Source organism: Schistocerca cancellata, chromosome 3, assembly GCF_023864275.1.
Source record: "Schistocerca cancellata isolate TAMUIC-IGC-003103 chromosome 3, iqSchCanc2.1, whole genome shotgun sequence".
Taxonomy (NCBI): Eukaryota; Metazoa; Arthropoda; class Insecta; order Orthoptera; family Acrididae; genus Schistocerca; species Schistocerca cancellata.
The window spans coordinates 706,041,046-706,050,715 of record NC_064628.1 but is presented as its reverse complement, the minus strand read 5'-3'; the positions used below and the strand labels follow the sequence as shown (position 1 = coordinate 706,050,715).

General features: G+C 45.4%; 31 non-coding genes across 31 annotated transcripts; 21 read left to right on the top strand and 10 right to left on the bottom strand.

Annotated features, from left to right (window-relative positions):
- The first annotated feature begins 81 nt into the window (after positions 1 to 81).
- Positions 82 to 153, top strand: Trnac-gca (transfer RNA cysteine (anticodon GCA)). Its single transcript has one exon. It is a non-coding gene; the product is annotated as a tRNA-Cys (tRNA).
- A 274-nt stretch (positions 154 to 427) lies between these two features.
- Trnaa-cgc (transfer RNA alanine (anticodon CGC)) lies at positions 428 to 499 on the bottom strand. Its single transcript has one exon. It is a non-coding gene; the product is annotated as a tRNA-Ala (tRNA).
- A 118-nt stretch (positions 500 to 617) lies between these two features.
- Positions 618 to 689, top strand: Trnaw-cca (transfer RNA tryptophan (anticodon CCA)). Its single transcript has one exon. It is a non-coding gene; the product is annotated as a tRNA-Trp (tRNA).
- A 318-nt stretch (positions 690 to 1,007) lies between these two features.
- On the top strand, positions 1,008 to 1,079 carry Trnac-gca (transfer RNA cysteine (anticodon GCA)). Its single transcript has one exon. It is a non-coding gene; the product is annotated as a tRNA-Cys (tRNA).
- Positions 1,080 to 1,353: 274 nt separating this feature from the next.
- Trnaa-cgc (transfer RNA alanine (anticodon CGC)) lies at positions 1,354 to 1,425 on the bottom strand. The gene has a single exon. It is a non-coding gene; the product is annotated as a tRNA-Ala (tRNA).
- A 118-nt stretch (positions 1,426 to 1,543) lies between these two features.
- Positions 1,544 to 1,615, top strand: Trnaw-cca (transfer RNA tryptophan (anticodon CCA)). Its single transcript has one exon. It is a non-coding gene; the product is annotated as a tRNA-Trp (tRNA).
- Positions 1,616 to 1,933: 318 nt separating this feature from the next.
- Trnac-gca (transfer RNA cysteine (anticodon GCA)) lies at positions 1,934 to 2,005 on the top strand. The gene has a single exon. It is a non-coding gene; the product is annotated as a tRNA-Cys (tRNA).
- A 274-nt stretch (positions 2,006 to 2,279) lies between these two features.
- Trnaa-cgc (transfer RNA alanine (anticodon CGC)) lies at positions 2,280 to 2,351 on the bottom strand. The gene has a single exon. It is a non-coding gene; the product is annotated as a tRNA-Ala (tRNA).
- Positions 2,352 to 2,469: 118 nt separating this feature from the next.
- Trnaw-cca (transfer RNA tryptophan (anticodon CCA)) lies at positions 2,470 to 2,541 on the top strand. The gene has a single exon. It is a non-coding gene; the product is annotated as a tRNA-Trp (tRNA).
- Positions 2,542 to 2,859: 318 nt separating this feature from the next.
- Positions 2,860 to 2,931, top strand: Trnac-gca (transfer RNA cysteine (anticodon GCA)). Its single transcript has one exon. It is a non-coding gene; the product is annotated as a tRNA-Cys (tRNA).
- Positions 2,932 to 3,205: 274 nt separating this feature from the next.
- On the bottom strand, positions 3,206 to 3,277 carry Trnaa-cgc (transfer RNA alanine (anticodon CGC)). The gene has a single exon. It is a non-coding gene; the product is annotated as a tRNA-Ala (tRNA).
- Positions 3,278 to 3,395: 118 nt separating this feature from the next.
- On the top strand, positions 3,396 to 3,467 carry Trnaw-cca (transfer RNA tryptophan (anticodon CCA)). The gene has a single exon. It is a non-coding gene; the product is annotated as a tRNA-Trp (tRNA).
- A 318-nt stretch (positions 3,468 to 3,785) lies between these two features.
- On the top strand, positions 3,786 to 3,857 carry Trnac-gca (transfer RNA cysteine (anticodon GCA)). The gene has a single exon. It is a non-coding gene; the product is annotated as a tRNA-Cys (tRNA).
- A 274-nt stretch (positions 3,858 to 4,131) lies between these two features.
- Trnaa-cgc (transfer RNA alanine (anticodon CGC)) lies at positions 4,132 to 4,203 on the bottom strand. The gene has a single exon. It is a non-coding gene; the product is annotated as a tRNA-Ala (tRNA).
- A 118-nt stretch (positions 4,204 to 4,321) lies between these two features.
- Positions 4,322 to 4,393, top strand: Trnaw-cca (transfer RNA tryptophan (anticodon CCA)). The gene has a single exon. It is a non-coding gene; the product is annotated as a tRNA-Trp (tRNA).
- A 318-nt stretch (positions 4,394 to 4,711) lies between these two features.
- Positions 4,712 to 4,783, top strand: Trnac-gca (transfer RNA cysteine (anticodon GCA)). The gene has a single exon. It is a non-coding gene; the product is annotated as a tRNA-Cys (tRNA).
- A 274-nt stretch (positions 4,784 to 5,057) lies between these two features.
- Trnaa-cgc (transfer RNA alanine (anticodon CGC)) lies at positions 5,058 to 5,129 on the bottom strand. The gene has a single exon. It is a non-coding gene; the product is annotated as a tRNA-Ala (tRNA).
- Positions 5,130 to 5,247: 118 nt separating this feature from the next.
- Positions 5,248 to 5,319, top strand: Trnaw-cca (transfer RNA tryptophan (anticodon CCA)). The gene has a single exon. It is a non-coding gene; the product is annotated as a tRNA-Trp (tRNA).
- A 318-nt stretch (positions 5,320 to 5,637) lies between these two features.
- Positions 5,638 to 5,709, top strand: Trnac-gca (transfer RNA cysteine (anticodon GCA)). The gene has a single exon. It is a non-coding gene; the product is annotated as a tRNA-Cys (tRNA).
- A 274-nt stretch (positions 5,710 to 5,983) lies between these two features.
- On the bottom strand, positions 5,984 to 6,055 carry Trnaa-cgc (transfer RNA alanine (anticodon CGC)). The gene has a single exon. It is a non-coding gene; the product is annotated as a tRNA-Ala (tRNA).
- A 118-nt stretch (positions 6,056 to 6,173) lies between these two features.
- On the top strand, positions 6,174 to 6,245 carry Trnaw-cca (transfer RNA tryptophan (anticodon CCA)). The gene has a single exon. It is a non-coding gene; the product is annotated as a tRNA-Trp (tRNA).
- Positions 6,246 to 6,563: 318 nt separating this feature from the next.
- Positions 6,564 to 6,635, top strand: Trnac-gca (transfer RNA cysteine (anticodon GCA)). Its single transcript has one exon. It is a non-coding gene; the product is annotated as a tRNA-Cys (tRNA).
- Positions 6,636 to 6,909: 274 nt separating this feature from the next.
- On the bottom strand, positions 6,910 to 6,981 carry Trnaa-cgc (transfer RNA alanine (anticodon CGC)). Its single transcript has one exon. It is a non-coding gene; the product is annotated as a tRNA-Ala (tRNA).
- Positions 6,982 to 7,099: 118 nt separating this feature from the next.
- Trnaw-cca (transfer RNA tryptophan (anticodon CCA)) lies at positions 7,100 to 7,171 on the top strand. The gene has a single exon. It is a non-coding gene; the product is annotated as a tRNA-Trp (tRNA).
- Positions 7,172 to 7,489: 318 nt separating this feature from the next.
- Trnac-gca (transfer RNA cysteine (anticodon GCA)) lies at positions 7,490 to 7,561 on the top strand. The gene has a single exon. It is a non-coding gene; the product is annotated as a tRNA-Cys (tRNA).
- A 274-nt stretch (positions 7,562 to 7,835) lies between these two features.
- Positions 7,836 to 7,907, bottom strand: Trnaa-cgc (transfer RNA alanine (anticodon CGC)). Its single transcript has one exon. It is a non-coding gene; the product is annotated as a tRNA-Ala (tRNA).
- A 118-nt stretch (positions 7,908 to 8,025) lies between these two features.
- Positions 8,026 to 8,097, top strand: Trnaw-cca (transfer RNA tryptophan (anticodon CCA)). The gene has a single exon. It is a non-coding gene; the product is annotated as a tRNA-Trp (tRNA).
- A 318-nt stretch (positions 8,098 to 8,415) lies between these two features.
- On the top strand, positions 8,416 to 8,487 carry Trnac-gca (transfer RNA cysteine (anticodon GCA)). Its single transcript has one exon. It is a non-coding gene; the product is annotated as a tRNA-Cys (tRNA).
- A 274-nt stretch (positions 8,488 to 8,761) lies between these two features.
- Trnaa-cgc (transfer RNA alanine (anticodon CGC)) lies at positions 8,762 to 8,833 on the bottom strand. Its single transcript has one exon. It is a non-coding gene; the product is annotated as a tRNA-Ala (tRNA).
- Positions 8,834 to 8,951: 118 nt separating this feature from the next.
- Trnaw-cca (transfer RNA tryptophan (anticodon CCA)) lies at positions 8,952 to 9,023 on the top strand. The gene has a single exon. It is a non-coding gene; the product is annotated as a tRNA-Trp (tRNA).
- Positions 9,024 to 9,341: 318 nt separating this feature from the next.
- Positions 9,342 to 9,413, top strand: Trnac-gca (transfer RNA cysteine (anticodon GCA)). The gene has a single exon. It is a non-coding gene; the product is annotated as a tRNA-Cys (tRNA).
- Positions 9,414 to 9,670: the final 257 nt, after the last annotated feature.

The window sequence follows — 9,670 nt, the reverse complement described above, 5'->3', positions numbered from 1 at the left end:
ATATTTTGCTCGATTAGACGTCTTTAGCCAGGCAGAGTGTAATATTTTTCGTTAAGTTATGGGAATAGGAAGATCGTGAAAGGGGGTATAGCTCAGTCGTAGAGCATTCGACTGCAGATCGAGAGGTCCCCGGTTCAATCCCGGGTGCCCCCTTCATTTTTCAGTATCTCGAAAAAACAAAAGACGATTGTCGCGGTGAGTTGCAAATACATGTTTGAGATGCACTCCGCACGCCATACCGAAGGCTTTGGAGCAACATTTCAATGGGAGGATCGCAGCCAAGGGTCTTGCAGGTCATCGTCCTGCCGCCATGAGGTCGAACTGTACGAAATCCACTTGCTTGGGGGAAGAATCTTGTACACTGAATTTTATAGAATATGGTGATAGGCAAAAGTTTTCATGTACTGCTGCACGGAGAAACAAAAATTGGAGGAGCTGGGATTTGAACCCAGGACTTTCTGCATGCGAAGCAGACACTCTACCACTGAGTTACACCCCCGCCAGAGCAAGTACATCTGGGACGAGTCTCTCCTGGATACTACTGTCATTATTTCTTAGGTTTGAACGGTACAGTAAGTTTTCGAGGAACCTATTCATGACAAGACCTAAGCAGCGTCGACTCCGTGGCGCAACGGTAGCGCGTCTGACTCCAGATCAGAAGGTTGCGTGTTCAAATCACGTCGGGGTCACAATGAAATTTTCGTTTACGAAAGCCATAGGCGAGTATGTCAGTTTAATCAGATACCAAACGATTACAAAGAACGGACGAACAGAACTTGCTTGAAAAAAGCTACTAGTGCAATTTTCGCATTCTGACATTAAGGTGAAGGCGCCGACTCGCACTTTCTCCAGGCGCGAGGTGTCTAGTATTTTTGATATTTATATCGTTTAACGCTAATATATAACTGAGAGATAATGATTACACGATATTTTGCTCGATTAGACGTCTTTAGCCAGGCAGAGTGTAATATTTTTCGTTAAGTTATGGGAATAGGAAGATCGTGAAAGGGGGTATAGCTCAGTCGTAGAGCATTCGACTGCAGATCGAGAGGTCCCCGGTTCAATCCCGGGTGCCCCCTTCATTTTTCAGTATCTCGAAAAAACAAAAGACGATTGTCGCGGTGAGTTGCAAATACATGTTTGAGATGCACTCCGCACGCCATACCGAAGGCTTTGGAGCAACATTTCAATGGGAGGATCGCAGCCAAGGTTCTTGCAGGTCATCGTCCTGCCGCCATGAGGTCGAACTGTACGAAATCCACTTGCTTGGGGGAAGAATCTTGTACACTGAAATTTATAGAATATGGTGATAGGCAAAAGTTTTCATGTACTGCTGCACGGAGAAACAAAAATTGGAGGAGCTGGGATTTGAACCCAGGACTTTCTGCATGCGAAGCAGACACTCTACCACTGAGTTACACCCCCGCCAGAGCAAGTACATCTGGGACGAGTCTCTCCTGGATACTACTGTCATTATTTCTTAGGTTTGAACGGTACAGTAAGTTTTCGAGGAACCTATTCATGACAAGACCTAAGCAGCGTCGACTCCGTGGCGCAACGGTAGCGCGTCTGACTCCAGATCAGAAGGTTGCGTGTTCAAATCACGTCGGGGTCACAATGAAATTTTCGTTTACGAAAGCCATAGGCGAGTATGTCAGTTTAATCAGATACCAAACGATTACAAAGAACGGACGAACAGAACTTGCTTGAAAAAAGCTACTAGTGCAATTTTCGCATTCTGACATTAAGGTGAAGGCGCCGACTCGCACTTTCTCCAGGCGCGAGGTGTCTAGTATTTTTGATATTTATATCGTTTAACGCTAATATATAACTGAGAGATAATGATTACACGATATTTTGCTCGATTAGACGTCTTTAGCCAGGCAGAGTGTAATATTTTTCGTTAAGTTATGGGAATCGGAAGATCGTGAAAGGGGGTATAGCTCAGTCGTAGAGCATTCGACTGCAGATCGAGAGGTCCCCGGTTCAATCCCGGGTGCCCCCTTCATTTTTCAGTATCTCGAAAAAACAAAAGACGATTGTCGCGGTGAGTTGCAAATACATGTTTGAGATGCACTCCGCACGCCATACCGAAGGCTTTGGAGCAACATTTCAATGGGAGGATCGCAGCCAAGGGTCTTGCAGGTCATCGTCCTGCCGCCATGAGGTCGAACTGTACGAAATCCACTTGCTTGGGGGAAGAATCTTGTACACTGAATTTTATAGAATATGGTGATAGGCAAAAGTTTTCATGTACTGCTGCACGGAGAAACAAAAATTGGAGGAGCTGGGATTTGAACCCAGGACTTTCTGCATGCGAAGCAGACACTCTACCACTGAGTTACACCCCCGCCAGAGCAAGTACATCTGGGACGAGTCTCTCCAGGATACTACTGTCATTATTTCTTAGGTTTGAACGGTACAGTAAGTTTTCGAGGAACCTATTCATGACAAGACCTAAGCAGCGTCGACTCCGTGGCGCAACGGTAGCGCGTCTGACTCCAGATCAGAAGGTTGCGTGTTCAAATCACGTCGGGGTCACAATGAAATTTTCGTTTACGAAAGCCATAGGCGAGTATGTCAGTTTAATCAGATACCAAACGATTACAAAGAACGGACGAACAGAACTTGCTTGAAAAAAGCTACTAGTGCAATTTTCGCATTCTGACATTAAGGTGAAGGCGCCGACTCGCACTTTCTCCAGGCGCGAGGTGTCTAGTATTTTTGATATTTATATCGTTTAACGCTAATATATAACTGAGAGATAATGATTACACGATATTTTGCTCGATTAGACGTCTTTAGCCAGGCAGAGTGTAATATTTTTCGTTAAGTTATGGGAATAGGAAGATCGTGAAAGGGGGTATAGCTCAGTCGTAGAGCATTCGACTGCAGATCGAGAGGTCCCCGGTTCAATCCCGGGTGCCCCCTTCATTTTTCAGTATCTCGAAAAAACAAAAGACGATTGTCGCGGTGAGTTGCAAATACATGTTTGAGATGCACTCCGCACGCCATACCGAAGGCTTTGGAGCAACATTTCAATGGGAGGATCGCAGCCAAGGGTCTTGCAGGTCATCGTCCTGCCGCCATGAGGTCGAACTGTACGAAATCCACTTGCTTGGGGGAAGAATCTTGTACACTGAATTTTATAGAATATGGTGATAGGCAAAAGTTTTCATGTACTGCTGCACGGAGAAACAAAAATTGGAGGAGCTGGGATTTGAACCCAGGACTTTCTGCATGCGAAGCAGACACTCTACCACTGAGTTACACCCCCGCCAGAGCAAGTACATCTGGGACGAGTCTCTCCTGGATACTACTGTCATTATTTCTTAGGTTTGAACGGTACAGTAAGTTTTCGAGGAACCTATTCATGACAAGACCTAAGCAGCGTCGACTCCGTGGCGCAACGGTAGCGCGTCTGACTCCAGATCAGAAGGTTGCGTGTTCACATCACGTCGGGGTCACAATGAAATTTTCGTTTACGAAAGCCATAGGCGAGTATGTCAGTTTAATCAGATACCAAACGATTACAAAGAACGGACGAACAGAACTTGCTTGAAAAAAGCTACTAGTGCAATTTTCGCATTCTGACATTAAGGTGAAGGCGCCGACTCGCACTTTCTCCAGGCGCGAGGTGTCTAGTATTTTTGATATTTATATCGTGTAACGCTAATATATAACTGAGAGATAATGATTACACGATATTTTGCTCGATTAGACGTCTTTAGCCAGGCAGAGTGTAATATTTTTCGTTAAGTTATGGGAATAGGAAGATCGTGAAAGGGGGTATAGCTCAGTCGTAGAGCATTCGACTGCAGATCGAGAGGTCCCCGGTTCAATCCCGGGTGGCCCCTTCATTTTTCAGTATCTCGAAAAAACAAAAGACGATTGTCGCGGTGAGTTGCAAATACATGTTTGAGATGCACTCCGCACGCCATACCGAAGGCTTTGGAGCAACATTTCAATGGGAGGATCGCAGCCAAGGGTCTTGCAGGTCATCGTCCTGCCGCCATGAGGTCGAACTGTACGAAATCCACTTGCTTGGGGGAAGAATCTTGTACACTGAATTTTATAGAATATGGTGATAGGCAAAAGTTTTCATGTACTGCTGCACGGAGAAACAAAAATTGGAGGAGCTGGGATTTGAACCCAGGACTTTCTGCATGCGAAGCAGACACTCTACCACTGAGTTACACCCCCGCCAGAGCAAGTACATCTGGGACGAGTCTCTCCTGGATACTACTGTCATTATTTCTTAGGTTTGAACGGTACAGTAAGTTTTCGAGGAACCTATTCATGACAAGACCTAAGCAGCGTCGACTCCGTGGCGCAACGGTAGCGCGTCTGACTCCAGATCAGAAGGTTGCGTGTTCAAATCACGTCGGGGTCACAATGAAATTTTCGTTTACGAAAGCCATAGGCGAGTATGTCAGTTTAATCAGATACCAAACGATTACAAAGAACGGACGAACAGAACTTGCTTGAAAAAAGCTACTAGTGCAATTTTCGCATTCTGACATTAAGGTGAAGGCGCCGACTCGCACTTTCTCCAGGCGCGAGGTGTCTAGTATTTTTGATATTTATATCGTTTAACGCTAATATATAACTGAGAGATAATGATTACACGATATTTTGCTCGATTAGACGTCTTTAGCCAGGCAGAGTGTAATATTTTTCGTTAAGTTATGGGAATAGGAAGATCGTGAAAGGGGGTATAGCTCAGTCGTAGAGCATTCGACTGCAGATCGAGAGGTCCCCGGTTCAATCCCGGGTGCCCCCTTCATTTTTCAGTATCTCGAAAAAACAAAAGACGATTGTCGCGGTGAGTTGCAAATACATGTTTGAGATGCACTCCGCACGCCATACCGAAGGCTTTGGAGCAACATTTCAATGGGAGGATCGCAGCCAAGGGTCTTGCACGTCATCGTCCTGCCGCCATGAGGTCGAACTGTACGAAATCCACTTGCTTGGGGGAAGAATCTTGTACACTGAATTTTATAGAATATGGTGATAGGCAAAAGTTTTCATGTACTGCTGCACGGAGAAACAAAAATTGGAGGAGCTGGGATTTGAACCCAGGACTTTCTGCATGCGAAGCAGACACTCTACCACTGAGTTACACCCCCGCCAGAGCAAGTACATCTGGGACGAGTCTCTCCTGGATACTACTGTCATTATTTCTTAGGTTTGAACGGTACAGTAAGTTTTCGAGGAACCTATTCATGACAAGACCTAAGCAGCGTCGACTCCGTGGCGCAACGGTAGCGCGTCTGACTCCAGATCAGAAGGTTGCGTGTTCAAATCACGTCGGGGTCACAATGAAATTTTCGTTTACGAAAGCCATAGGCGAGTATGTCAGTTTAATCAGATACCAAACGATTACAAAGAACGGACGAACAGAACTTGCTTGAAAAAAGCTACTAGTGCAATTTTCGCATTCTGACATTAAGGTGAAGGCGCCGACTCGCACTTTCTCCAGGCGCGAGGTGTCTAGTATTTTTGATATTTATATCGTTTAACGCTAATATATAACTGAGAGATAATGATTACACGATATTTTGCTCGATTAGACGTCTTTAGCCAGGCAGAGTGTAATATTTTTCGTTAAGTTATGGGAATAGGAAGATCGTGAAAGGGGGTATAGCTCAGTCGTAGAGCATTCGACTGCAGATCGAGAGGTCCCCGGTTCAATCCCGGGTGCCCCCTTCATTTTTCAGTATCTCGAAAAAACAAAAGACGATTGTCGCGGTGAGTTGCAAATACATGTTTGAGATGCACTCCGCACGCCATACCGAAGGCTTTGGAGCAACATTTCAATGGGAGGATCGCAGCCAAGGGTCTTGCAGGTCATCGTCCTGCCGCCATGAGGTCGAACTGTACGAAATCCACTTGCTTGGGGGAAGAATCTTGTACACTGAATTTTATAGAATATGGTGATAGGCAAAAGTTTTCATGTACTGCTGCACGGAGAAACAAAAATTGGAGGAGCTGGGATTTGAACCCAGGACTTTCTGCATGCGAAGCAGACACTCTACCACTGAGTTACACCCCCGCCAGAGCAAGTACATCTGGGACGAGTCTCTCCTGGATACTACTGTCATTATTTCTTAGGTTTGAACGGTACAGTAAGTTTTCGAGGAACCTATTCATGACAAGACCTAAGCAGCGTCGACTCCGTGGCGCAACGGTAGCGCGTCTGACTCCAGATCAGAAGGTTGCGTGTTCAAATCACGTCGGGGTCACAATGAAATTTTCGTTTACGAAAGCCATAGGCGAGTATGTCAGTTTAATCAGATACCAAACGATTACAAAGAACGGACGAACAGAACTTGCTTGAAAAAAGCTACTAGTGCAATTTTCGCATTCTGACATTAAGGTGAAGGCGCCGACTCGCACTTTCTCCAGGCGCGAGGTGTCTAGTATTTTTGATATTTATATCGTTTAACGCTAATATATAACTGAGAGATAATGATTACACGATATTTTGCTCGATTAGACGTCTTTAGCCAGGCAGAGTGTAATATTTTTCGTTAAGTTATGGGAATAGGAAGATCGTGAAAGGGGGTATAGCTCAGTCGTAGAGCATTCGACTGCAGATCGAGAGGTCCCCGGTTCAATCCCGGGTGCCCCCTTCATTTTTCAGTATCTCGAAAAAACAAAAGACGATTGTCGCGGTGAGTTGCAAATACATGTTTGAGATGCACTCCGCACGCCATACCGAAGGCTTTGGAGCAACATTTCAATGGGAGGATCGCAGCCAAGGGTCTTGCAGGTCATCGTCCTGCCGCCATGAGGTCGAACTGTACGAAATCCACTTGCTTGGGGGAAGAATCTTGTACACTGAATTTTATAGAATATGGTGATAGGCAAAAGTTTTCATGTACTGCTGCACGGAGAAACAAAAATTGGAGGAGCTGGGATTTGAACCCAGGACTTTCTGCATGCGAAGCAGACACTCTACCACTGAGTTACACCCCCGCCAGAGCAAGTACATCTGGGACGAGTCTCTCCTGGATACTACTGTCATTATTTCTTAGGTTTGAACGGTACAGTAAGTTTTCGAGGAACCTATTCATGACAAGACCTAAGCAGCGTCGACTCCGTGGCGCAACGGTAGCGCGTCTGACTCCAGATCAGAAGGTTGCGTGTTCAAATCACGTCGGGGTCACAATGAAATTTTCGTTTACGAAAGCCATAGGCGAGTATGTCAGTTTAATCAGATACCAAACGATTACAAAGAACGGACGAACAGAACTTGCTTGAAAAAAGCTACTAGTGCAATTTTCGCATTCTGACATTAAGGTGAAGGCGCCGACTCGCACTTTCTCCAGGCGCGAGGTGTCTAGTATTTTTGATATTTATATCGTTTAACGCTAATATATAACTGAGAGATAATGATTACACGATATTTTGCTCGATTAGACGTCTTTAGCCAGGCAGAGTGTAATATTTTTCGTTAAGTTATGGGAATAGGAAGATCGTGAAAGGGGGTATAGCTCAGTCGTAGAGCATTCGACTGCAGATCGAGAGGTCCCCGGTTCAATCCCGGGTGCCCCCTTCATTTTTCAGTATCTCGAAAAAACAAAAGACGATTGTCGCGGTGAGTTGCAAATACATGTTTGAGATGCACTCCGCACGCCATACCGAAGGCTTTGGAGCAACATTTCAATGGGAGGATCGCAGCCAAGGGTCTTGCAGGTCATCGTCCTGCCGCCATGAGGTCGAACTGTACGAAATCCACTTGCTTGGGGGAAGAATCTTGTACACTGAATTTTATAGAATATGGTGATAGGCAAAAGTTTTCATGTACTGCTGCACGGAGAAACAAAAATTGGAGGAGCTGGGATTTGAACCCAGGACTTTCTGCATGCGAAGCAGACACTCTACCACTGAGTTACACCCCCGCCAGAGCAAGTACATCTGGGACGAGTCTCTCCTGGATACTACTGTCATTATTTCTTAGGTTTGAACGGTACAGTAAGTTTTCGAGGAACCTATTCATGACAAGACCTAAGCAGCGTCGACTCCGTGGCGCAACGGTAGCGCGTCTGACTCCAGATCAGAAGGTTGCGTGTTCAAATCACGTCGGGGTCACAATGAAATTTTCGTTTACGAAAGCCATAGGCGAGTATGTCAGTTTAATCAGATACCAAACGATTACAAAGAACGGACGAACAGAACTTGCTTGAAAAAAGCTACTAGTGCAATTTTCGCATTCTGACATTAAGGTGAAGGCGCCGACTCGCACTTTCTCCAGGCGCGAGGTGTCTAGTATTTTTGATATTTATATCGTTTAACGCTAATATATAACTGAGAGATAATGATTACACGATATTTTGCTCGATTAGACGTCTTTAGCCAGGCAGAGTGTAATATTTTTCGTTAAGTTATGGGAATAGGAAGATCGTGAAAGGGGGTATAGCTCAGTCGTAGAGCATTCGACTGCAGATCGAGAGGTCCCCGGTTCAATCCCGGGTGCCCCCTTCATTTTTCAGTATCTCGAAAAAACAAAAGACGATTGTCGCGGTGAGTTGCAAATACATGTTTGAGATGCACTCCGCACGCCATACCGAAGGCTTTGGAGCAACATTTCAATGGGAGGATCGCAGCCAAGGGTCTTGCACGTCATCGTCCTGCCGCCATGAGGTCGAACTGTACGAAATCCACTTGCTTGGGGGAAGAATCTTGTACACTGAATTTTATAGAATATGGTGATAGGCAAAAGTTTTCATGTACTGCTGCACGGAGAAACAAAAATTGGAGGAGCTGGGATTTGAACCCAGGACTTTCTGCATGCGAAGCAGACACTCTACCACTGAGTTACACCCCCGCCAGAGCAAGTACATCTGGGACGAGTCTCTCCTGGATACTACTGTCATTATTTCTTAGGTTTGAACGGTACAGTAAGTTTTCGAGGAACCTATTCATGACAAGACCTAAGCAGCGTCGACTCCGTGGCGCAACGGTAGCGCGTCTGACTCCAGATCAGAAGGTTGCGTGTTCAAATCACGTCGGGGTCACAATGAAATTTTCGTTTACGAAAGCCATAGGCGAGTATGTCAGTTTAATCAGATACCAAACGATTACAAAGAACGGACGAACAGAACTTGCTTGAAAAAAGCTACTAGTGCAATTTTCGCATTCTGACATTAAGGTGAAGGCGCCGACTCGCACTTTCTCCAGGCGCGAGGTGTCTAGTATTTTTGATATTTATATCGTTTAACGCTAATATATAACTGAGAGATAATGATTACACGATATTTTGCTCGATTAGACGTCTTTAGCCAGGCAGAGTGTAATATTTTTCGTTAAGTTATGGGAATAGGAAGATCGTGAAAGGGGGTATAGCTCAGTCGTAGAGCATTCGACTGCAGATCGAGAGGTCCACGGTTCAATCGCGGGTGCCCCCTTCATTTTTCAGTATCTCGAAAAAACAAAAGACGATTGTCGCGGTGAGTTGCAAATACATGTTTGAGATGCACTCCGCACGCCATACCGAAGGCTTTGGAGCAACATTTCAATGGGAGGATCGCAGCCAAGGGTCTTGCAGGTCATCGTCCTGCCGCCATGAGGTCGAACTGTACGAAATCCACTTGCTTGGGGGAAGAATCTTGTACACTGAATTTTATAGAATATGGTGATAGGCAAAAGTTTTCATGTACTGCTG